The 27,992-nt window shown below is 36.7% G+C and overlaps 1 pseudogene; it reads left to right on the plus strand.

Annotated features, from left to right (window-relative positions):
• Positions 1–52: 52 nt before the first annotated feature.
• LOC119542855 lies at positions 53–27,992 on the plus strand (annotated as a pseudogene).

Here is a 27,992-nt window from a genome sequence, read left to right on the forward strand (position 1 = left end):
AATGGGCAGCTTAAAGCTCAGACTAGGAATGGGGATAATTATAATAGCCATAATGTCGCCAGTTCAAAATTCAACAAGTCCTGTCAAACTACTAATAAATATAACCGAGGGCTTAGAGTTTCAAACAGTGCAGTTTAACACATATCAGATGATGGACTGTGAGAAGTTGGAGTACCAGCAGTAGCTAAGTGAGAAGAATAATTATCTATGCCCAGAGCCGGTAAGAAATGTTTTCAGCCGAGTCTCCCCTTGCCTCTCTTGGGCTGATGTATGGTGGACTACCCAATACAAGGGAAAGACCATAGATAGGAATTGGACCCACTGGAAATTAAAGAATAAAATAACCTTTTATAAAGGTAATACCCAACCAGATTGCAGAAATCTTCAATGCAACCCAGTGGTAATAACTATTAAAGGAGCTGATAAATGACCCAATACCAGTGGGGGATTTGATGGGGTATATGACATAGGGGTAGAGGTTACTGATAGAGATCCTCTGGGGAGAGTCCATCTATGAGTCCTTTCTCCTCTATTAAACTTGTCATTAACAACGTTCTCTCCAGTTAGCCCTTCAATAATACTTAAAGGGGCAAGGTAATTAAAATAATCAAAGCAGAAAACTTAAAGCAAACCATGGAAATAGAAACAGGATATGGGGATGCAAATGCCTGGGTAGAATGGGTTAAATATACAGTCCAGAGCCTAGACAAAAGTAACTGCTATGCTTGTGCAACAGGCCGACCCACTGCTTGGATCGTGCCCTTTCCCTTTGGTGTGGAAAAGCATGAGGAGTTCAAGTGTGTGGTGCCCCTTTTCCGGAACACTACTCCTGGTGAAAATTGTAGTACGTTGTCCTCACTTTTTCCTCCAATCAGGAGAGGAAACACCAAAGCCAGCCTAGCTCCTCACCTTAGTCCAGGAAGCCACTCTGCCTGTCTCTCTGGATGGGGCGAGAGGCTCCAGGATCTCAGAACCATGGCCTCGTGTACCCAAGTGTGGGATGTAACTGAGGATAGTACTGGCAGTTTCTCCAGTTTAACCATACCCTGAGCAGACCTTTGGTGGTACTGTGGAAAGGACATCCTCCGACCAGTATTACCTGAAAAATGGAAAGGGATCTGTGCTCTGGTTCAACTGGCCATCCCATCACCCTGGCATTTGAGAAAGGGGAAGAAGTGAAAATTCGAGAGAAAAGGGAGGAAAAAAGCTTACCTGGTCCTTTCAATGACCAAATCTATTTAGACAGAATAGGAGTTCCACAGAGAATCCCAATAAGTTTTAAAGCTAAAAATCAGGTAGCTGTAGGATTTGGGTCATTTTTTTTCTGGTGGGTCATGATTAATAAGAACATAGACTGGATTAATTACATATATTATACCCAACAAAAATTTATCAGTTACACGAAGGATGCAGTTAAGGGCATCACAAAGCAGCAAAATGCTACTAGCCAAATGGCATGGGAAAATAGAATAACCTTAGACATGATGCTCGCTAAAAAAAGGAGGCGTTTATGTAATGATTGGCAGTAGTTGTTGTACATTTATCCCAAATAATACAGCACCTGATGGAACCATCACCAAAGCTTTGCAAGGTCTAACAGAGAACTCAGATATTAATAACCCCCTTACTGGGTGGTTGAAAAGCTGGTTTAAAAAGTGGAAAGGGGTGACGTTGTCCATCTTAACCTCTCTTATCATTGTAGCTAAAATACTCACAACAGTCAGGAGCTACGTCATCCCATGTGTACGGGGAATGACTCAAAGATTTATTGAAATGGCCCTAACCAAACAAATGCTGGTTCAATACAAGCAAAACAATTTATACCCCTCAGAGAGGAGGATTTATACGATAAGAAATGTAAAAATCTCTTCAGAGATTTAAGAGACAGCAATGTGAAAGCTAAAGAAAGTTTAAAGGAAAGAGGCGGGATTTGTGAGAATGAGATTAAGTTTAGCTTTCACACAAGATAGGTGTGCCTGGCGGGGTGGGGCAGTTCAGGAATTGACAAAAGGTTAAAAAGACAAACTGTAGTCCACAGTCAGTCCCCTGTTTATCCGCCCACTATCTACTACCCTTGCAAGGTGGAGACTTGGGGTAGAGGTTCCCAAAATAGCCTCATAACTTGTTACCAAACTAGCCCAGACTGGCTCTAAAGAGGCCTGGGCATAACCATTATAGTCAGGGGTGGAGATTTGTTCCAACCATTCCAAATATTGCAAACTCATCCCGGGAAACTTATTTCAAATGCTTCCAATTTGCGCGGGCTGCATGTTTCAAATTAGTGCGGGCTAGTTAGCCTTGTGGAATAGAAAGTAACCTCTGGAGTATCCAGCCTCTGGAGAAACAAGGCAGGGACTTGCTGTTAGGTGTAGGAAATAAATTCTGCTGGGTCTACTGTTCTGCGCGCCAACCCCCCACATATTGGTTGGGTGCCCGTTCTTGCAAGATCGTGAATAAATTCTTTTCTTCTCCACAATCGGGTGAGCATTTACTCCTTTTAGGAATAATGCTTGTTTCTCACAGCTGGCAATTATTGATCAAATCTTGACAGTTTGGACCAACTGACACAAAGGTTGTGGTTTGGCTCCCTGGACTGGTTGCTAGATTGTATGTCAGAGTTCTATTTTCAGATATGGTCTGGCCATTGTCCATTTGTATATTCAGTGTCTCACATTTATAAAGTGATGCTGTAGCATGCGTATAGCCTAATGCCATTGTAGGAGTGGCTTCATATCTGTGACTTTTATTAAGTACAGACCATATGCCCAGCATTTGCTAAATATTAGAAATGCTAATTTCTAAGCACAGTGCTTTCTAGGGCTCCAAAGTCTAGTAGGAGAGGCAATAAAAACATATTATTTTTAAAAAGCATTTTAATATTTATGTATCAAGTTTCTCTAAAAATACAGAAAAAGAAGCATTTACTTTGCTGACAAGGAAAGGGAGCAATTAAACTGAGTGTCAAAGGGAAAAAGGACATTCCAGGCCGAGCACAAGACCGTGGTTTAAAAAAAAAAAAAGAAAGGGAAATGCATACTGCTTGGTCTTTCTGAAGCACATGAGACCAAGTAATCCAATCTTCCAAAGCAAAAATTCTACCCATAATACCTCTGGTAAATGTTCATCCAGCCTTTAATTGATATTTCCAAAGGTATGAAATTTACCACCTCACAAGGCAGTCCATTCCATTTCTTAATAACTCTAATTGTGAGAAAATCTTTCTGTACATTAAGTCAAAATTTATCTTTCTGTAATTTCCATTCATATTTTTCCTAGCTAAAGCCTCTTGCCTTTCAAAGAATGAATACTTGGAATCTAAAGAGTCTACAAAAGTGTGATACCTTTTAATTAAACATAAATTATTTGGTGCATCAAATAAAAGCAAAAACAAAAATAATTTCTCAGTTCTATAGATCTGGCCTGTAATGACTGAAACTAACTTTGCAACATAACTTTTCTTGTTGATAAGGATTGGCAATTAAGGTTAATGTAAAATATGGGCTTTGTTTCTCAATTGGATTTAGGCTTCCTGATGCTTTTAACTGCCTCTTGAGTGTAACATATCTCCAGTTACCAGGATTAAAAAATGAAATGATAAATGGCTTCCCAAGAGGGCTGCTGAATGAAATTAATATTCATGAAAATTTACTATTAAATGTCAGTCTTCTTCCTATCTGGTGGTTCCAACATCTGAGAAAGTCCTGGATCTCTCATAGGCAGGCTCCCAGCAATTAATACTTTCTGACACTAAAATCATTCCTCAATTCAACTCAGAGCTATTTAACAGCAAAATGATCTCAAGAGAGAGGGTTTGCAGCAATTCAGGCCCCTAAGGGTAGCTCAGTGCAAGTAATGGATCTCTTACATTGATTTGTTGGTGGCCAATTTGACTGCATTAAAACAATAAACTGAAGGAACACATCCGTACCAGAGAAAATCAAGGGCCACTATGCTGCACACACATAGTATACATAAGAAGCTGCAGCTTATGAATAAAACAGATTTCCTTATGAAGAAAAGTGGGTGGATGTTTAAAGTCTCAAGTACTGAAATATCAGTAATAATTACATACTATGTATCCTCAGGCCATGGAAAACTATCATTCTTTAGGTAACTTTAACTTCAGAGGTGTGAATAAGCTCATTCTGTCCTTTCTACTTCAGTACATGTCTTCTTCCTACTGCTCACTTAAAGGTGCTTTTATGAGCATGTATTAGTTTTTCTTGCAGATTGACAAAGGTCACCAGGATAGAGTTTGGAAGCTGTTCCTGAAAATATAACAATACAAAAAATAGAAGGCAAAGTAGAGTTGCTTCTCTATTGTATTAGTCAGGGTTCTCTAGGGAAACAGAATCAATGAGCGATATCTATGAATACAAGATTTATAAAAGTGACTCACACAACTGTGGGTAGTACGAGTCCAAATTCCATAGGGCAGTCAGCAAACTGGCAACTCCAATGAAGATGTTCGATGAACTCCTCAGGAAACAAACTGGCAACTTCCACAAACTCCTCAGGAAACACTTCGCTGGTTAGGCAAAGAAGAAGTGAAGGTTCTCTATCTGTCTCACTTAAAACTCTTCAACTGATTGATTGGAGTAAATCCAACCAACTGCATTCTCTCATTGTAGAAGACACGCCCTTCGTTGAGTCGTCAATCACAGCTGCAGGCAATTGACTGATGATTTAATAAACCAGCCACAAACATCCTCGCAGCAATGGTTAGGCCAGGGCTTGCTTGACCAGACAGCTGGGTACTATCACCTGGCCAAGTTGACACAGGAACCTAACCATCACATCTATGGACTTGGATATATTTAGAAGCAAGGGAAATGCTTAAGCCATAATCTCAAAAGAAATCTGCACAAAAATACATCTTATAAATACAGCTTTAATATAAAAAATGAAAATTATAAGAGATAAGATACATACTATATTACTTCAAAATTATGGCCAGTTAGGATTTTCTATTTGATTTTTTAAAAATCGAAATAGAACTATAGTGATGACTTTTTCAAATTCTAATCTGACTAATGGTTTATTTTCTCTATTGTACATAGAATTATTTATTAGCTAATGATTTGATGCCAGATTTTATGCTTAAAATGAACCATTTGCAAAACATTTGCTAGAGCAACAGAATTAGCTGAAATTTTGGACAGGATATGTTGGGCTGCTGAGTGGGCTGACAGTAAGGAAACGTGACCAGCCCATGTCTTCTTGTATTGTAGTTATCATAGGTAAGGGATTTCCTTTGAGAAAGCGTGCATGTGTGGGTAGTCTGGAACTGAGGTTCTGCTCTGGAACGTCATTTAGGTTCTTTTCGGGTCCAGTGAACAGAGACTCTGTGCCAGGTAAATAAATGCAATATTGAACAATGGGCTGCTCTGCGCACCAGACACACCACAACCCCACTCTACTTATGGCTGGGTAAATAAGCTTTGTACATGTAGCCAGATGGACTGATCCCTAAGTCAGCAGAGAGCAGGAGCAAAACAATAGAGTCTACAACCTTCTTAACTTAAGTGCATCTCCTAGCGTTTTGCAACAAGAGAGCAGGAGCAAAACAGAATAGAGACTACAACCTTCTTAAGTGTGTCTCCTAGCGTTTTACAACATAGAGTGGAATTCAATGCCCTCTGTGGTTTGACCTCAACCTCTCTCTTCTATACTATTACATGTGCTGTGTAACCTACGTTCTATTCTTGGTAGATTCTTTGTTACTGCCAAACATATCCTGCACTCTCCCATCTCAGTACAAAGCAGAATTGAAACAGTATGAGTTCAACTACATTGAACAGATATGTAGAAAGTAAAAAAAAAAAAAAAAAGAAAAGAAAAGAAAGAAAACAGTGAAAGGATGCATAATAAATGTCAAGAAAAGTGGTCACCTCTCAGAGGTAAAATGTTTCTCCTTTTGCCAAATATTATTAAATAACCATACATTTCTTTGTGAGCAGAAAACATTATTATTCGCAAGTCTTTCTCTGCACATGGAAATATGTTTTCTTTCTGCCCACAGAGACACGCACTTCATATCTTTTTCTAACAAAGACAGTTAACAGTAAAATACAATGCAGAGAGAAAGCAAGGAAAATCTCTATTTTATGATTTTTATATAACCATAATTATCTTAGTTATTTTTGACATATAAAATTATACAGCAAGAATTACATTTTTTCCTTAGTACAGACTGAGATTGTGATGATGGGAGCAGGGGATGGGGGTGGGGTGGAATCACCTCTTAATGGAAAAGCTTTTTTAATATTTTGCCTGCTTCACTAGGAATTTAATCAGATCATCTCCAAGGCCCCTTCTGGCAGTAAAATTCTATGATTCTATATTCATTTCTTGTTCTATCTCAGTTACCAATTTCACTTGATACTTTGCATGTATTTGAATAATTCTACCTGCTTATCTGTCCTTGATTGAACTTTGTCATAAACTTTGCCCAAACTCTAATAAAACTGAGTTAGTTCAACTTGTACAATGTCTTATAAGTTAGCTAGTGAAACTTTCTGATACTACTAACATTATGCTTAGTGGCATGGAAATTATATTAACTTGTCTTCCACTGTGAAATTCTGCTTTTCAATATTCCATTTCTCCAGAAGATCGGTTATCTTGAAATTATGATCTATGACAGGTTATAGAGTTGTAAGCCTTCTTATCATTCACTCTTTTTTGACAAATTTATGCAAAATTGCTTTGTTACTGAGGCAAATATACAGAAACATTATATATGAAGTTGTGGATGCTATAGAATCTATACAATTCGGTAACAATGTATCTATCCATAATGTGTTTATTTAAAATTCATAAAAGGAAGAGAAATGAATATCTGATGCATAGTTTAACTTTCTCCACAAAGCGTAAGAAGACAGCCCACTAAGCCGAGGATGCAGGAGCAGCAGAATATAAAATGGGCAAGAAGTGCAGAGGCCAGTCTGTCCTAGACTGTGCTCCCTGCCTCTCTCTCATATAAAATAAGCAACGACCTCAAAGTACAGTGACACTCCATAATTTTAAGGGGATGCTGTTGTGCTTCACATCTAATTGATATACTCTCATAAAAAACAACAAAAATTGTTTCAAAATATATTCAGCCCTTTTTTTATTAGAGATTTTGTAGATTTACAGTAAAATCATGCAGAAAATCATATAACCCCCTATTATAACACCTTGCATTAGTGTGGTATATTTGATGAAAGAATATTATCACAATTGCACTATTAACTATAATCCATGGTTTACATTAGGGTTCCCTATTTGTGTTTCAGAGTCCTATGGTTTTATTTTTTTAATTTTTATTCTAGTAACATCTATATAACCTAAAATTTCCCCTTTTAACCACATTCAAATATATAATTCAGCATTGTTAATTATGTTCACAATATTATGCTACCATCACCACCGTCAATTACCAAAACTTTTCCATCACCACAGATAAATTTTTATTTTTTTAATAACAAAAAAATGAAAGAAAGACTAGAATGTAAATTCCACAAAGGCCACAACTTTATTGGCCTCATCCTGCCTGGTATCCCTCAAGATAAACACAGTGCCTAGGTATGGTGTGAATTTTTAAAAAATGAAACAATGAATCAATCAATCAATAACCACAGAATTTTAGAACTAGAAGAGATCTTAGAGGTCAAATCCTCATTAAAAGTTTAGGTAAATCAAACAAATAATTAATACTAAAACAAGAACCAAAGCTGAGGTCTTCTAATTCCTTAACCCCTAATGCCTTTTCTTCTGTACAACACTGTTCTTACCTGCCTCTTTTCATTTTTATATTTTATCTCACTTCTTGGGTCTAATTGTAACAAATATACATTAGTTTCGAAACATAATATAGAGAAAAGGCCTACTGAAGTATCTAGCTGAAAAAATTTTATTTAATAAATATTTATTGAGATTCATTATGTGCTGAGCACAATCCTATACCCAGGAAGGCCTCTTTAAGAAGGTAACATTTTATTTCTAAATCCTGAGATGCTGAGCTCTTTGTTTATAACCTAGCTGTTCCCTGGAACTTTGGGTGTCTGTGTGACACCTGAGATTCAGAGCTTGAGTTCTGCAGCTATGAAAATCAGCATTACCCCATACAGAAACTGCTCAAAAAAAAAAAAAAAAAAAAAAGGCTGAAAAAGAGATCAGACTTCAATCAGAGATAGGAATGAAGCAAATGCAGCTGCTCTGGTTAGGACTAAGGCAAAACAGATTAAAGGGTAAAGGAGAATACTGACTGTGCCTTAAAACTTCAATTTCTGTGTGAGACCAAAGAGATGTTTATAATTTATATTTTCTATAGCACACTATCTAATTTAACTTGTATGGTCAGTTTATTCAAACACCATAATTACATGGAAGCTTGAATAGGGAATGATATCTTTTTGGTTTCTACAGGTTAATGTGATGCCCCAATACATCACAGAGTAATTTGGGCAGAGAATAAAAAAGTATTTGCAAAGCCCCCTTGAGGGACTGGGGAAAAATGTGGAAATATCAGGGGAATTTCTGATATTCTCGCAAGCATTGGGGACTACCAATTTAATAGGCCAAGCCCTTGATCTTGAGGTTTGCCCTTATGAAACTTACTTCTGCAAAGAAAAAGCTAAGCCTACTTAAATTTAATTATGCAAGAATCATCCGAAGAGAACCTCTTTTGTTGCTCAGATGTGGCCTCTCTCTCTAAGCCAACTCTACAGATAAACTCACTGCCCTCCCCTTTCGTGGAACATGATTCCCAGGGGTGTAAGTATCCCTGGCAATGTGGGACATGACTCCCAGGGATGAGCCTGGCCCTGGTATCATGGGATTGAGGAAGCCTTCTTGGACCAAAAGGAGGAAGTGAAATGAAACAAAATAAAGTTTCAGTAGTTGAGAGATTCAAAAAGAGTTGAGAGCTCATTCTGGAGGTTATTGCTATGTATTATATAGATACCCCTTTTAAATTTTTAGTGTATTACAATAGCCAGAAGTAAATACCTGAAACTGCTGAACTGTAATCTAGTAGCCTTGATTCTCAAAGATGATTGTATGTAGCTTCTAAAGTGTGATTGTGTAATTGTGAAAACCTTGCGACTGACACTCCCTTTATCCAGTGTATAGATAAATAAGTAGGAAAATAAAGACAAAAATAAACAAACAATAGGTGGGGAAAAGGGGTATGAGATGTTTTGGGTGTTCTTTTTTATTTTTATTTTTATTTTTTTGTTATAAGAAAATGTTCAAAAATTGATTGTGGTGATGAATGCACAACTTATGATGGTGATACCATGAACCACTAGCTGTACACTTTGGAAGATTATCTGGTATGTGAATATATCTTAATAAAACTGCATTTTAAGAAAAGAGAAGGTAACATTTGATCTGAGACGTGAAAGATGAAAAGGAAAAAAAAGGGAGAGGGAAAAGTACATTCAAGTCTAAGGAAATAGCAAGTACTAAAGCCTTGAATCAGGAAAAAGCTTGTACATTTAAGAAACTAAAAGAAGCTGAGAGATATTGGAGCATCATAAGCCACAGGGAGAGAGAGGAGAGGAGGTAGTGAGGTAGCCAGAGGTTAAATTGTGTGGGAACTTGTAGGTTACAGTGGGAAGTCTGAATGTTGTTCTGAGTAGAGTCAAAAGGCTTACATGAACAAAAGTGTGTCAGACTGTTTTCACATTTCAGAAGCTATATTTTTGTCTGACCCTTCTCCTGTAGTTATAGCTAACATTGTTTGAGTGCTTCTCAGTTTTGGGACTGGAATGAGGCAAGTGAGAGAAGTAAGCCACTTACCATGGGCACAGAATTTAAGACCAAAAAACTCAGAAATCAAGATAAATAATATTTTTAAAAATCAAAAGTAGTATTAAAAAATCCATGGTAAATCTAGTCTGAAAATTTTAAAACTAGTATATTATTATTATATATTATATATTATTATTACATACTATTTTATTATATTATTATATTTCAATATGTACTATTTTATATATTGTTTATACCTCACAGTTCTGCCCATAATGCTTATTTTAATGTTTTTCCTATTCTGAGAAATTACAAATTAATTGGTATTAAGAGCTGTTTTCTACTAAATCTAGTACAGTTCCTAGCTACAGAAAGTAAGTAATAAATATGTCAGTAGAATCCTTTGGGAAGCAGACATCAAGACAAAGTAAGAGTTGCAAAAAAGTTATTAGTAAGAAATCCCCATGAGAGATAATGGACTAAAAGAGTAGAGCAGGCAAAGAAAGCCTTTAGACAACAATGCAGGTCTGACACCTGGGAAAGGAGAAGGGAAACAGAAGATTGGATGGGAAAAGCCTCAGCTCTGGGAAAGTCTTGGCCAGCCCAATGCGGAGTTCAACACAAAGTCAACTGTTAGAGGACAATGTACAGATATGTTGAGCCCTGTACCGTCTCTGTGCTGTCATAGACTAGGGGTTGCCAGGGAAGAGCATGACCTTAGATCTAAAGCTGGGGCATAGCCAGAAAGGACCAACAGCTGGAGAATATTAAGATTCTCTCTTGAAGACATATATGAGCCATACACTTACATGGCTTCCATAATGACTATTTGATGAAGTGAACAATTGAAATATGGGGACGAGGTTGAAATTGGTTAGTATTAAGGGTCTCTGTTTGTGTTTATGTTTCCACAAAAAATATCTTTAGTTGTTGAATAAATGGCTATCATATCTATAGTTATATTATGCAAACTCATGCCTATTTAACTAGCTAAAGGTACCATAAATTTTTATATTGGTTTCTGAAAAAAAGTCTTAAAAATGGATTTTAAAAATGAAATTGTATTGAATTTTTTGAAAATCTTAGTCAAGTAGAAAAATATAGCTACATATAAGTGAACAGCCCCTTATTTTATATATTATCTTTACACACAAACATATTTGTAACTCTTTAATGCCTCTTAAAGTGCATTAGAACAGCTTTGAATGGTGATATGAATAATTACAAAGACAAAGCTATTTTTTCCTAACTTACTTCATTTAGATTAAGATGTTTTTCACCAAGGAGAATCAAATTCAATTAGTAGTAGATAGTCATACAGAAGTAAGTCTGATTTTTTTCCTGAAAATCCAAGCAGAACTTATTGATAATATTTTAATACATCACTTACATATGTTTATGCTTAGTGTGTAGTTCACTAATCTGGTTTGGCTGAAATTATTTTATGAAGTTCTAGGTAGAATTCTAATATAATTATGTCTCACTCAAGTTTGGGGTGAAACAAATGGCATTTTATATTTAGGATAAATTTTTTAACCTATGGCAAATAATGTACTGAAGCAAAAAAATTATTTTAAAGCCCATAATTATTTTTTAAAATAAATAAAACTAGACATCCATGACATAATCTTTTATATACAGGTTGAAATTTAGGCTATGGAAAACTAAAATAAAATAAAATATGTGAAGAGAACATAGAAAAATGTTCTCATAAAATTTAAGTGACAGAAACCTTTCTAAGTATAATAAAAACACAGAGGACATAAATAAGAAAGAATTTACTCCATTAAGATTTGTGACCTCTACAACATAAACATCAAAAACAAAATTAAAATATAAATAAAATTACAAAAAAAAATTGTCTCATAAATTACAGACCTGATAATAAGATCATTCATATTTTAAAAACTCTTATAAACCATTAAAATAAAGAAAAATGTATCAGTAGAAAAGTGGAATAATAGATCTAGACAACTCATAGGAAAAATGTAAATGACAATTAAGTGTGAATGTATAAATAATCTCACAAATAATTCAAAATGTATATTTAAAAGAGTGTGCTGTCTTCCCTACAGAAATAGAAAGTTTGAAGGGTTGATGGGGGTAAAGTGAATTGATATTCTTTTACACATTTGATGAGATAAATTGATAGTTTTCTTGAAGACAATTTGCAATATGTATAAATTTAAGTATATATATCCTCTAATTCAATTAGTTTGTACCTAGAAAATTTTCACATGAAAATAATACATGTAAGCAGGTATGTGTGTATAAGGAAGTTCATTACAGCATGGCAAAAATAAAAACAATTGTGTCCATCAATAGTGAATCCACTAAATATATTACAGTGGATATTATAGTGGATTACACAACCCAAATGTCTACTTCTACCTTGGCCAGCACACACTTCAGTATCAGCTCCCAGTACCACATATTATGAAAGCAGGAATTTTATCTCTCATCAACACCTCAACCTCTGTGTGGGCTGTCATTCATCAGCTGCTGTCCACTGCCTGAAACTCCTTTTCCCAGCCCCTCAGTGGCAAGCTCTTTTTCAGGTGCTAGAAAAAGGTTTTAGAGGGCAGGCCATATGTCCCTTTACTTTAGTCCTTTATTCTTTGAAACACGGTCACACTGCATAAAATGCCTAACAGCGTACAATAAAATGAACAGAAGAAAATGTAGAACTCTGCGCTGTTTAACTTTTTCCTAAATCCTAGGGGAAAATCAGCCCAAAGTTAAAACTTTCGTAAGAGATTCCCTCATGGCCACAGCCCTATTTTTCTTCCTGACTCCTTTAAGAAAAAAAAAAGAAAAGTAAAAATACATACAAAATATAACAAAAAATAAAAATCCAATTTTTCAAACTAGTGTCACTATCCCACCATTTGGGGGAAAACTTCGCCCCCCACCCACAGAACTGATCTTCTGACAAGTCCTGCCCCCTTTCCCCAAGGATGAGTCACTTGGAATACAATAATGTCCTTAAGGGTCCCAGTAGGGAAGTCATTGCACATTCTTGTGAGGTGGAGTGACTGTGTCTCTCCAAGTCAGGCAACAATTAGCCTCCATACTGCTCTCCTTGGAGATCTATCAGTATAAATGACAGGAACAAATAATTATTCTCTGCATAGTATGGGAGTGAAAGTTGATCAAACATACACATTACCTAGTCACGACAAATATTAATTTTCATAAAGCAAACTAAACTCAAAGAAAAAGAGAGGATTTTCTTAATTAAGTGCATAATTTAGGAAAAAATAAGTAATTCACATTATTTGAAGAGCAGTCCTATATTTTTTCCTCCTGCTTTGATGTTTTGCTCCTTCAAAACTTGAATAATATAGGGCCCACTCCCGAATCAAGCATTTCTTAATGACACATGACTCCCTTGGCTGACAAATACCTGACTGAAAGGGTTGGGCTTACCCCCTTAAAACCCTACTAAAGAGGGGATATTGAAGGGAGTGATTGTATTCTTCCAACTTAATATTCAAGTAAATGTTTTTCTACTGTTAAAATAAATGGATTATCAAGCAAGATATCCCTAATACATCTGTTCACAAGAAAGAAAGGGAGAGAGGGAAGGAGGGAGGAAAGGAAGGGAAGAGGGAAGAAAGAGAAAGGAAGGAAGGAAGAGAAAGAAATTAGAGTTCATTATGGTACAATCTCTTTTATATGTTAAATATATAACTGCATTTCCATTTGTTAATGATCGTATATATGTTTATATAATCACACATACAGACATATAAATATATATACATAAATAAATATAGATTTATTTCTGAAAGACTACAGATCAGTTAATAGGAATGGTTAAAACCAGGAACCACTCCTAGAAGATTTCAAGCTGAGTTTGCCATGCAAAACAAAATCAGTCCAATCACTGACATTCATAATGACATCTTGAGTCATCAGTAAAAAAAGTGGGCAGAAAGCATTAGCATCTGGGTCTCACTATGGGGTCTGAATTTCTGAAGTCCCCAAAAGAACTAAGGTCAAAGCAGAATACCAACTCAAGGTTTAGAAGTTTCCAAGAACAGAATGAAGAAATCAGGAAACTATTCACTAGATTACAATATTACAATGAGCAAAACAAAATTTCTGAGATACTAGCCCCAAGATCATGTAATTTCCTGCCCAAGTTTTGTTGGCTCCAGGATCTTGGACAGGAATGAAAACATATGTAGTGGTAAGTGACCAGAGCTGTGAAGTTTTATAGACTGAAGAAGCAGGAAATAAATAATAATAGCAGATCAATCAGTACAGATAAAAATCTTTAAAATAAACTTTAAAGACATGCACTACAAGGGTTACTTTAATCTTTTTGCAATATATTTAGATTTTAGAAATAATGTGAGTCACTCTGTTGCATTCAGTAATACATTTCTCATTAAAGTTATCAGTATTGCTATTTTTCAGTCGGTTGTGCTTGAAATTTTAGAGTTCTGTTTAACTCTTCTGTATCTCCCATAAGCTGATAGTTGATCAATCCTTCAGAAAGCAAGACCTAGGCCCAGGCTAGGATATTATTACCTTTTACAAGTATTATTAAAATTCTGTTATTTTATTCTCTCCTCTTCAGTCCTACATAACCCTGCCTAAGGAAAATACTTTCTCAGAAACCCTGAGGCTGCTTATAAACCAAAGTCCAAACCACTTTGACGGATATTTCGGCCCTCAATAATGTATAACTCTCCAATTTTAGTCTTGTCATGAAATAGTCCCCCATCAATTCAGACAAATTTGTCTGTACATCATTCCCTGAACATGATCTGCACATTTCCTCTTCTCTGTCTTGGTTCAATGTGTTACCACTTCCTAAAAGACATATCCCAATACCTTACATAAACCCAAACTTTCAAAGTAAACTCTGCCCTAGAATCTGCCATCTTTCTTAACCTCCCCTATACTTCTGTCATTTTTCTCTCCTTTGAACTTTATAATAATTTTCTGTGGCTCTTGCACAAGGCACCACATGTTACCATTTATAATATATGTATTTATACACACATATGCACAACACATATGTATACACACACACACACAACTAAACTCTTGCATCTTTCAGTTAAGAATAGTATTTTATGCTGCTTTGCATTCCTGCTACCCACCACAGTGTAGCACATTATAAGTACTCAGTAAATGACTGTTAATGAAGATAATAAATGTAGGAATACTTACAACTGATTAAAAAAACTATCATTTAGTAAGTGTATCATTACCATCATAACAATGTATTAATCCAAGGGTTAGGTGTCAAGGTAGAGTGATGCAAATCATAGATCTTATGCAACACCAAATTTGACTAATATTCAAAGGATACAGGCAAGCACCAGGCAGATAAGATATTCTTTTCCTGGAGGAACCTGAAGCCATCAGATGTAACTCACAAAAGTGTCTCTTTTCTCCTGTGTAAGGGCATTTTGGGTTTCAGAATAACAGTCTTAATTTGAGCAATGTATGCAGCAACATTTATCACAAAATTGGTTTTGAGAACTACTTACATGACTACCTCTCTATTCTATAGCCAGTATGCCCCATAAATCCATAAATTCCAGATCTATTTACAATAAGCAATCTAGACAGACCATGTCTTCCCTGCTAAAGACATTTCATTGATAGGCACTCCCCAATAGCTTTTTGCCAGTAAATATTACTAACTTATCCATAAGGAAGTCATGGTTGTTAGCATGTATATAATGTCTAATAGCTGTCTCTGGTAGAGAGGAAATGGGTTGCAGGCCTGGTATTAATTTATTCCTTCTCACCACCTGTGTTCAGGTAAGCAAAACAGTAAATCTTTTCCTGAAGTTTAGCAAATTTATATGAGCCAACAACTATCTATTCATTCAACAAAAATTTACTGGGCACATAGTGGTGTAGAGCCTAAAACTAAGATGCAATATTAAGTGCTGCATTGACCTGTTTGAGCCTCACAGGACCCCAAAGGCCTCACCATGTTTCCCCTGCTCTCACCAGTTAAAGCCCTCCACCCAGTGGGAAAGTCTTCCCCATCCAGCTACTTCCTCTATCAGCCAGACCAGCTGCACTGCACCTGATTTCCAGCCTTATATGTTTTACCTCCCTGCCAGCCCAAGAAATTATTCAAATAAGCCAATCGCATACTCCTTAAGGAACCAGAAGTCACCCTACCCTCTTGTTACTACAAAGCCTGCCTCCCACAGTCTCTGCTTGTTCACTCTGATCCCAAGTGCAAACCCCATGTAGCCATACATGGCACACACTGTCCTCCTACCCGGGGCTGTGAATTTATATGACCAATAATCTGCTCTCAATCTCTTCTGTCCAATGTCAGGTGTCATGTGTTCAGCCATTCTCAGAACCCTAGGGCAGGATTCCCTCCCTCAAAAGAGGCAAGCAAAACACATATGTGGAGACCAGAGATGAACACTCACAGAATTTTTCCCTGGAAGTTTACAGAGTATTAGGAAAGAGAATATATGCATAGGTAAATAAGACACACAGGAGAAAGTGATGTGACCACTATTAACCCCACTTAATGTGGGAATTATTAAATGTGTCTTTCAATTTAATTGGCACGGGACTGTGATAGAGAAAGGAAGCACTGATGGTATGGAAAATAAAAGTATTCGAGCTTAGCCTTGAAAGACAGGTAAAAATTGAGTATGAAATACAGCTAGAACATAGACACAATGTGAAAAGAACTTTTGGGCCAGAGACTGAGGAAAACATGCCCTTCCACCTAGGATGGAAATCAAGCAAATTGGATAATGTAAAAGTAAGCAACAAAAATGCAACTAAATTACCTTAAAAACATGGTCTAGTGACAGAAAATGAGTACAGAATAAAAACAGTGTATGTATATATGGTACTAGAATAAGAATTCAAAAAAAAATCCATATAACTGTACAACACAAACAATGAACCCTAAGTTAAACCATAGACCATAGCTAATAGTATAATTATAAAAATTGCTTTCATCAATTGTAGCAAATGTACCACACCAATGCAAGGTGTTAATACTAGGACGGTATATGGGAATCCTGTATTTTATGCATGATTGTTCTGTAAACCCACAACTTCTCTAATAAACAAAACAAAACAAAAACAGTGAATGTTAACCAAAAATATGGACATCTATAAAACACTCACAATACAACTTATTTCAACTCTACATCATTTCTTGGATTTATCTTGCTTTTAGAATTTCAGGAGAATAGAACATTTCTTCAGATTAACATGGAGATGACAAATCCTCCGGAGTCAATCTAAATCAAGTCCAAAATTTTGTGTTTACTGGCTGCTTCCCTTTCTTATATTTTTTCTTAAGAAGTCCATTGCATTATAGCACCATTATACTACCAGTTTGATTAATCTCTTGATTTCTTTTATTCTGGCTCAGGACTGGGAAACAAGACATGCTGGTTATGCACAGTGATGAGGAACAGAGAAGGGATAAAATGAACTAGCTCAAGACAAGCCCAAGAGAATGTGACAAGTGTGAGTAGAAGTGTCCCAGCTACCAAAATTGACTAAGAGGAGCAGCTCAATAGACAAAACAAGCAACAATATAAAGAAATTTTGTTTTCAATACCATTATTCTCCATAGAACTTCTCTCCTGGACCAGATAGAAAAATAACTTGTATGGCAGGCAGGGGGGGAACTTCCATAAATAACTTGAGAAAGGTCATTTTTGTACATCTGGATTAACTATTAGCAGATTATTTTTAGAAAATGTTTTAAGTTGTGTAGTGTCAGAAATTTAGATTTAATGGATTTGATTACAAGTGATGCAGTAAACTGTGTTGGGTTCACTGCTTGCAGTAATAATAATTAGAAAAGTAAACTCCTATACTCCAGTTATTATGTGCCGGACATTCCTGTAAGAACTTTACCTATATTAACTCATTGAATTCTCACAACAACCCTATGAGCTCATTTATTTTATAAGTGAGGAACGTGCAAAAAAATTGAGGACATTATAGATACTTAAAGAATTTGAATGACTGCTAAAGATTTCAAATAAGATTTGTCAAAGTAAGTGGCTGCTACTGAGATTAGATTGCAGCATCTGGCCCTAAGTGATAAAGCATCAATTAAAATGCCCAGAAGTCTCTGGAATTTACAGTTTTGTCTTATTAAAATGGGCTGTTACTATTATGTAAGGCTATGGAGTGTTAAGGACACCACCTAAATATGACCTCTCCATTCATTGTCTCCCAAAAATAAAACTAGCAGGGAGCAAATAAAATGACACATGACCCATGTCTTCATCATTGCTGGGAGGTAGAGAATAGCATGAACTTCAAATTACTTGTAAGAACAGGAATAAGCCCCAAATTCCAACAGAGATACCACTGGATCTCCATCTGCCTCTGTGAACTGTGGGTGAGGAACGTGAGGAGGGGAATCTTAAGAGACCCTTGAAAAGAAGGAGCAAGCCAATTAAGCATCAGCAACCCATTCTCCACACTCATTCTATCTCCTGGTAACCTGTATTCTAAATTTTAACTCCAGGAATTTGCTCATTATTAATTAGTTCATATTAGTGAGTTCATCCAATATTTGTCCTTTTGTGTCTGGCATGTTTCACTCAACATAATGTCCTCAAGGTTCGTCCATGTTGTCTCATGCATTTCTTCTGACAGCTGAAAAATATTCCCACATAAATAGACATCATATTGTGTTTATTCATTCTTCAGTTGATGGACACTTGGGTTGCTTCCATCTTTTGGCAATTATGAATAATGCTGCTATGAACATCAGTGTGAAAATGTCTGTTCATGTCTCTGCTTTCAATTCTTCTGAGTACATCCTAATAGCTGGATTGTCAGATTATACAGCAGTTCTATCCTTAGCTTCCTGAGGAACTTCCAAACTGTCATCCACAGTACCTGCACTATTCTACATTCCCTCCATCAGTGAATGAGTGTTCCTATTTCTCCACATCCTCTACAACACTGCAGTTTGCTGTTTTTTTAATAGTGGCCATTCTAGTAGGTGTGAAATGATATCTCAAAGTAGTTTTGATTTGCATATCCCTGATAGCTAGGGATGCTGAGCATCTTTTCATGTGCCTTGTAGCCATTTCTATTTCCTCTTTGGAAAAGAAACACGTTCTTTTATACTTACCCAGTTATTTACCATGTCAAGTTCTTTTTACTCCTTCAATTAGATTTAAATTTCAATCTTTTATCATTTCCCTTTAGCGTAAAGGTTATCATTTAGCAAATACCATTTTTTCATGCCAAAATGATTCAAAAGCCAAAATATGACGCTCATAGAATAAGTTTTTGTATGAGATAGGCCCCAGACACCCAACAATCACCCTGGTAGTTCCAGGTATGGGTAACAGAATGTTCCTGTAAGAACTTTTATTGCATTTAAGCACTGCAAACTTTAACTCATGTGTTGTCTTTCTAGTACATAAAAAGCAGTAAATTTGTGAGCAAGTGTTTCTATGTTTTTGTTACAAGATATTATGTTGCAGGTGGTAGAAAAATTGATAAGAAAAAGAAAACATAGAAGGTGAAAACGATATCCAAGGCATGCATGCAGAGCACTCAGCTTGGGTTGATAGCTATCTTTTTTTGTCTATTGGTCCAATTTTTCTGGCTTTTGCGCCTGTGTTGCTGGGTTACAATTGTATACTTTGTGTAATCAACATAAAACCAACTGGCTGAACATGTTGTTCTCTGTCAGCCTAAAAAGGTTCATGCTATTAGAATTGAAATTTCTAATTAACGACACTTGTTACCATTCTTATTTGAGAGGCTTACCTCAGTCATTAAAGGTCCTTATGGAAATTAAGAGATTTAAAACAATTTAACTTTTCTTATTTGCAATTGCAAATATAAATATTACAAGTATACAAGAATGGCTAGCCAGCAAGTAAAGCCAGTTCTCATTAATTCTGTTTCTATTAGGCTATGTTGTGATGAAAAGCAGATGTCAAACAGACATAAATTGTTTTGGCCTGATAGCTCTGATAGCTTATGTCCCCAGATTTTACAGAGAAGGAAAACTATGAAAAAAAAATACTTCCTCTCTCACCAAATTTCATTGCGATAATGTACAATAATCTCTATTTCCCTGGTAGATGAAAATCTATCCAATGTAAAATACACTTTGGAAATGTTAATGATACAACAAATTAACAGATGGTTACTAAGAACAAGTCCAATTGTTGATGTGGGATAGTCAAAGCAGAAAAAAGGGAAGCAGTTTAGAGTAGTGATTCTCAAACAAGACTAACATACCAAAAACCCTGAGACCATTTTTTAAAAATGTTCATCCTTCCAACCTGCCTTTTTCTTTTTTCTACCCCAAACAAAGCTGATATTCCTGGGAGAACAGATATTTACAGACTTTAGCTGCATCAGATTCACTTGAAGGGCTTGGTAAAACAGATTGCCTGGAGACCCACCCCATCAAGACGGCAAAGTGAGAAGCTTCAGGGCTGCCTCCTCCCCGCATCTCCCACCACTACCACCACACACACACAGAAGCTCTGAACAACCAGTGAGAACAGGCAGAAACATCTTTTCAGCGCTCCAGAAATCAGTTAAAGGATTGCAGTAAAGGGCGAGCCTTGAATCAAGGAAAAGCCTGGCACCCTAGCTGGCCCTTCCCCCACCCCTCACCCTGGAGCCACACTCCCAGTGCAGATCCTTGGTCCAGGTTCCAGAGGGAGCAGCATAACTTTTGAGCACATCCTGGGAATGTGGGAGAGATGAGAGAGAGTGGGGAGGGGGGGTATCTGAGTATCTGGGGATGTGGGGGGTGTTAGAGTTCTCTGTATAGGGTTTGTATTATTTTTGCAACTGTAGGTTACAAATTGCAAATTTGCAAACTGTGGTTTTGAAATTATTTTTAAATAAAAAGTTAAAAAGAAATTGCCTGACCTTACCCAAGATTTTCTTATTCAGTAGGTCTCAGGTAGGTCCTGAGAATTAGTATGTCTTACAAAATCTCAGGTGATTCTGATGCTGCTGGTTCAGGAAACACACTTTCAAAATCATTGGTTTAAAGAAATTAGGAATATAAAAGAGTAAATATTTCACCTAAGTTTAGAGAATCTCAACATAGGGCAGAAAAGAGTACACTAAGTGATAGTCAAATCCAGGAGAAAAATCTGGGAATAGAGAAGCATCACTGTGGGGATGTTTCCACACAAAACAGAAGTGTTTCTGGAAGGAAAACTTAGTAAAAAGGCACTTGATTTCCACCAGAGGCAAATAAAACCACCAGATCTGGGATTCATGTGTCTGTAGGGAGAAGAGTTCTGATATGAAGAAGAAATCTAGAAATAAAAAAATAGTATTCCCTTGGGCAGAGGAGAAAGTTTGCCAGTGTATCTGTGAATGGATCAGAAAGAGTCCAGCAAGAAATGAAAGAAATCAGAAAAGATGAAACTCATAACATCATCCAAGGAAAGGAAGTTAATGTTAGTTTGGTGCCAATCAAGGCTAGGCTAGGCAGAGCCTTGTTGGCTTTCACGAACGTTTGGAATATTGGTCTAAAGACCTGAGCCTCTGCTGCTCAAAATTCTCCATTCTCCCATTAAGTTTCAAGGAGATGTACAATGAAGGATGAAAAACATCTTAAACCCTGATTCAACCCCTGCAAAATCTGTCTCCAGTTGGAAAGATGTCCTAGGGAATTAAATGGGTAGATATTATACTTCTAAGGAGTTGCAGACTACATAAGTCTGTGATTTGAAGGAGTCAACATCAAGAGAGTTAGATGGCCTAATGTGGGCTTTAAACTAAATTGGCCTCGCAACAGTTTCCCACACTTAGAAGGCTACTTTGACTAATTTTTAAAGGGTGGCTATGTCAAAAGAATGCGCAAAAATAGGTGCCCAACTGTGTTGTAGTGGCAATAGGAGCAGCAAGAGCAAAAGAGGACCAAACAGCCTTGAAAAGCTCCCAAACATCTATAAGAAAAGCATCTGTACCCTTACTTCATGTAGACTGATTCTGAGAGTCAAGGCTCTGGGTTTCTCCCACCTGTACCTCTTTCGACACGCATTAAGAGATGGTAATGCCTGGGGAAAAAAGAGCATATGTAAGACTATATACAAGACATATAGTGGTACCTTACAGCCTGTAATGTGCAGTCCCCCAGAAATAAAGAGCAGTTACATGAAGGCAGATATCAACCATCCAGGTAGCAGTGAATACTAGAAATTGTGAAATTTTGTGCATCCCATCTATCCAGACAGTGGGGGTAGGAGAATATCATATTTTAGACCAGTAAAGCTAAACCAAATGAAAGACTGTTGGATACTAAGCTAGGAGCTAGCCCATTTATCTGCCTTCCAGCTGTGGAATGAGTAGGGTACCGATTCAGCCAAGTAGACAGAAGGGTACTCAAGGCACTTCATTGGCACGCTGCAAAAACACTCCCTTTGGCAAACTCTCAAACTCAACAGATTTGTTATTATTTGAGGATGAGTAAAACAAAACATAACAAATGATGCAGAATAGGGGACCTAGAAGCAAAAGAGGAAATGTACATAGAAAGCTTTAGAAAAAATATTTGGCATCTTCAATTGGGTTAGCAAATGTATGGCCTCCTTGAAACAGGACCACAAAGCCATGGTTGAGATGAAAATAAAGTAGGAAAAGGTCATTAGGGGATAGGTGATATTCAGGATTATAAAACAGTAGAAACTCTTTCCCTGACTGAATTGTATTTCTATTCACTACCTCCTTCCAATATATATGTAAATCGTATAAGAAATATAAATAAAATTCTGTCTTTGGAATCAGCTCATCATATAGTTGAGTCAGCAATGAGGGTTTTCTCCACATTACCTGTGCAAAGTTTTTAAAAAATTATTTGCCAGTTGTTTAGGGGAAATACCTATGTTTACATATTGCTCTTTAATAAAAGATGATAGCAAGTTAACGCAGAGAAAACTGAGAGAGAATGAGATGCTTTCCCAAGTTCTCATTCCTCCATTGCTATAAAGCAGTATAAAGCCACTATGAAGCACTTAGAGAAATGATAGTGAGCAGGGTTTGCAAAGGCCCACCAAATCTCCATGTAGGTCTCCTGCCTATGGAAGGTATAAATCTTAGCAATATTGATAGATCTTGTTGGTGGATATGGACCTTCTCCATCACTAATCATTTAACTGTGTTTTTCCCATTTTCCTTTACCTTTGGAACTTGGAAGCTTTTATGTGTGTGGGTGGAGAGAGAGGAAGGTAAATGTTTACCACTCTTAAACACTGGCCACATATGAGTTTGTCCAAGATCTTGAAGGTCTAAATAAATGACTTAAGTTTGAAATAAAATGGACTCATCCTTTTACTTCATGAATGGGCTCATTAAAGTCTGCACCCAAAACAGACTTCAGAAAAGCCAGAAGCTTCTATAGATCAACAAAGAGCAAAATTGTTACTACAAAAGTTTTTAAAATCTAATTATTCCATGAAGGGCAAATGTTGTGAGTTCTCTCAGAAATACTAAAAATAACAGAGAAGAGAACCCAAGGAGGATGAATTGTGACAATTCAAGATCATGGATTCAAAGGATAAACCAGATTATTTAGGAAAAAAAGCAATAATCAAAGACCAAATAGAAGAAACAATCCTGTGCTGAAATTCCTGTATATAAAAGATTCACAGATTGAGAGAAATCACTGAATCAAAAAGACAAAAATCTAGAAGTACAGTGGCAATTTACTTTATGCCTCAGAATAAAGAAAATTCTATGTACATCCAAGCAATTGTGTGTGTGTGTGTGTGAACAAGAGTTAAATTTGTAATCCTTTGCCAATCCAAATGCAAAGAGTCAAAAGAACAATATCTGTAGAGTTTATAAATGGTAAGACTGTGAATAAAATTTTTATACCCAACCAATTTGACTGTGTAATGTATTGCTCTAATATATTAAAAACATTCTCAATAATACAAGGACTCAGAAAATATACCATATATCCTTCATGGGAAAAAAAGAAGTTATTTCAGTTGACCAAAAAATGAACCGAAAGTAAATATTCTATAATGAGAGGTCATGGCCTAACAATAAACTAGAAATGTTTGAATGACACATTATGATTGATCATAAAGCATAATTTTGGAAGAACAGTATGATTTATTGCAAAAGTAAAAAACATAGGAGTCAGAAGAACTGGCATTGAATCAGAGCTCTAGTAGTGTCCATAAGCAGATTACTCTTTGATCTTTAGTTTCTTTAATTTCACATACATGTTTTTAAAATAACACATATGTGAATATATTTATAGAATGTGTGTTAAGAGAGTTTATATTATTTGATATATATGAGTTTTTATTACTTATGTGCTCCCAAATTTCCAACAGAATAAATGCTGGAAATTTCCATTTTTATTAACATTGTATACTCATATAATGCTGAGTTCCTCCCCACTCCACAAATAAAAATAATTATCTTTGAAATAACATGTTATTTCCCTGGTGAAAAGAATGTTACTCAGGAAAACTGAAAACATAAAGAAAAAGTTTGAAGGATATAATATGTGTTGATAAACCAAACCCTAGAATCAATTACTCTGCAAGTTTTTATAACTTGGTAAATCTTAACTCCATTTTTCTAGTTGTTCAGGCCAAAACCTTGAGGCATTATTGACTGATACCTCACTTAATCTCACATTCCATATCCAGTCCTCTAAATACCTTTTGGCTCCACTATGAACAAATATCCAATACCCAAGCGTTTCTCACCACCTCCACAGCTACAGCCCTAATCCAGAACCACAATATTGGTCTCCCTGCGTTCACCCCTGCCTTGCTAAGTTTGACTTCACAGAGCAGCCGAAGTGATCCTTTAACAACTTGACAATGGCCCTGAAGGTCTGCAAGAACCCCTCTCCCCAAACTTCTTACTCACCTGATTTTATCTTGTACTTCTCCCTCCATCATCCCTTTTGCTCCAACTATAGAGGTCATCTTGCTTTTCCTTGAACACAGGAGCAGTCTTACCTCAAAGCCTTTGTACTTGGCTCTTTCTCTCAACTCCTTCAGCTCTTGGTTCAAATACCACTTTCTAAGTGAGGTTTCCCCTACACCCTATTTTAAAATGTTACACTTCCATCCTTCCTTCCTGGCTCTTTTTTTCCCAAAGAACCTATTGCATCCTTTAGAATATATATCTTACTTCTTTTGTCAATATCATCCCAACAGAATGAATGTTACATGAGGGCAGGGATTTTTCTCTGTTTTGTCACTGCTATATCCCTAGCACTAAGAGGAGTGCCTGGCATATAATAGGTGCTTCATAAATACTTATTGAATAAATTAAGTTTCAGGATAGTCTTCATTTTAATTTTCTGTGTTTTTCAATTTTTGTGCAATGGTCATGAATTACTTATCTAACTTCAAAAATGTTAAAACAAGCATAAGGAAAATCACATACATACATGTAATTATTTTCTTCAAAGACACTAGGAATAAAATTGGAAATTCTAGTCAAATAGTAGATCCAGAGAATTTAAGTATTCCAAGGTTTAGCAATTTATTCACTTATCTTGAAATATATGAGTGACTGTTCCCTCTTATTTATGAAGGTGGTCCTTTTTAGATATACATTTTACTAAATATATTTTAAAAGAAAATTATATGGTGGTTGAAGGAAAAGTATAAAACTTAAAGGTCGTTTTCCTTGGAAAAATGGAACAGGACAAGAAATCTACAACTAACAAACCAGTGATCCACCTAAGCTACCATTTTTTATTGATTTAAGATGTTATAAATAATGTCAATTTTATGGTAGCAATAACCTGAGTGTAAGAAGTTTCAGAATGGAAACAGTACAAAATTAAATTATTTTCCTGGGAATTTGATGTAAAATGAGATACATTTGTTGACAATGGAAGTTTTTCAATTTATCTTTTTACCAACTCACTTGTCTTTCTTTAGCAAAGGTGACCCAAGGGCTGATGCTGCCCTTAAAAGTTAATTCATTTGATTTTTTTCTGGCCATTAGTTGAATGTTCATGCAGTGAAAGAAGCAAAACAACATTGAGTTTTCATATAAAGCAATACAGAAAAATTGATTTTTTCAATTGTGTTTGAGGAATGGATAGCCTAGTCTGGGTTTGGGCAAATGTTGTATTCCTTAACTGATGCTCTATGTGCTAAAATTCTGCAGCAGGAACATACTGCCTCTCTTCTTGGTTCCAGCCTTCAGACCCTGTTCTGCACTCCTTTCCACTCTCTGGCTAGTGGCTTGCCTCAGGGAAGGCCTGAGCCACAAAGTCCTCTCCTTTTCATCTCACCACTATTGGATGCCACATCTGTCTACTTCCTGGATCTGTTCTCCCAATTAATGCTGCTGGTGATTGATATGTGAATATTTACTAACATAGGGGCTTTATGTGGTCTAATAAATATCAATTCTCAGCTCTCCCTGATTTATAACTAAGAAATAAGAACAAATATAGTTACACTCCATGTAAACCATGGACTATATAGTCAATAGTACAATTATAACATTATTTCATCAATTGTGACAGATGTTCCACACTGATGCATGGTGTCAATAACAGGGGAGGGGGGAGCGTATATGAGAACTCTTATTTTCTGCATGATTTTTATGTAAAACTACTTCTTTAATAAAATAAAAGGCAAGATTAAAACCAACATACACACACCCTCCCCCCAAAAAATCTGTGAGAACAAACTTGTGAGGGTTGTTTTCCCCTAAAATGTAGGAAATAGCACAGGACTACTAATATTTAGTATATAATATGAAACTGAACATTTGGTTAGCTTTAAAACTAAGCTGGATTTAAACTTAAAAATAAATACAAGCCCTTTGTGTTCTCTTTCCCTCTCCCAATGTGGTGGCGTCAGCAAAAAAGAAGAATAGGAAGGGGAAACCTATTTTTCTAACAGACTTCCTGGTTGAGGATGGGAGACCTGGTGGAGGAAGCACCTACAGATCCAAACCAGTCAGCTGGACTGATGAAACAGATGACCTGGAAGGAGACGTTTCAACCACTTGACACAGTACTGACGACGATGTGTATAGGGCACCTCCAATTAAAGCCCAATATGAACAGAAGCCATCTTCCCAAATCACCACCCTACACATCATAGGGTAGGATGTGACAGAAGACTCCACTAAGGAATTCTTTAGAGGATTAAGTATTAGTGCAGTGTGTTTACCATGTGAATCCAGCAATCTAGAGAGGCTGAAAAGCTTTGTTATGCTGAGTTTGAGGACCTAGATTCCCCATTCATTGCCCTGAGCCTCAATGAAGAGTTTCTAGGTAAGAGGAGAGCTCAAGTGGACACTGCTGATCAAGCACAGGATACAGACAGGGATGATCATTCTTTTGGCAGAGGCAGGAATTCTGAGAAAATAGATACAGATGATTATAGGAGTCATGCTCGAGGACCCCCCTCACCCCAAAGACCCAAACTGAATTTAAAGCCTAGAAGTACTCCTAAGGAAGATGATTCCTCTGCTAGCACTTCCCAGTCCCATCAAGCAGCTATATTTGCAGGGGCAAAGCCTGTTGACACCGCTGCTAGAGAACGAGAAGTAGAAGAAAGTCTAGAAAAGGAACAGGAAAAATTGCAACCTCAACAGGTTAAGCCAAAACTAGAATGACGACCTCGGGAAAAACATCCAAGTCGGTGAAGCGAAGAAGCTCAGGAACTGGAAAGGTCGAGGACAGGAAGTGAGTCATGGCAGACCAGGATGTCCACCACATCCAGAAGAAGTCAGTCAGATCAGGATGCACAAAGGAGAAAGAGTTTCTGGAAAATGAAACACTCAAGTAAGGAAGAAGACTGTTAACTCTCCAATTTCTAGGCCTCTCAAATATGATCAACCTCTAAAGATAATGCCATCCCCTCCATGAAAGGAGAATGCTTAGGTGAAGCGAAGTTGTGATCCTCCTGCTCCATCTCAGAGCTCAGACACAGAGCAGCAATCTCCTACAAGTAGTGGTGGAAAAATAGCTTCAGCCCCACCATTTGAGGAAGAACCAGAAAGAAAATAGGAAAACAAAGTAGACGGGGTGAGTATATGAAAAGGCCAAAGCAGGAATTCCATTCCCTGGTCCAGGAGATGGAGGAAGCAAAGACCACTAGAAGGAGTATGATAGGAAAGATGGCAAAAAGGATCAAAATTCCAGATCTGCACCTGAGCCAAAGAAAACTGAAGAAAATCCAGCCTCTAAATTCAGTTCTGCCAGTAAGTATGCTGCTCTCTCAGTTGATGGTGAAGATGAAAACAAGGGGGAAGATTACACCAAATAA

This window comes from Choloepus didactylus, chromosome 8, assembly GCF_015220235.1.
Source record: "Choloepus didactylus isolate mChoDid1 chromosome 8, mChoDid1.pri, whole genome shotgun sequence".
In the NCBI taxonomy this organism is placed as follows: Eukaryota; Metazoa; Chordata; class Mammalia; order Pilosa; family Megalonychidae; genus Choloepus; species Choloepus didactylus.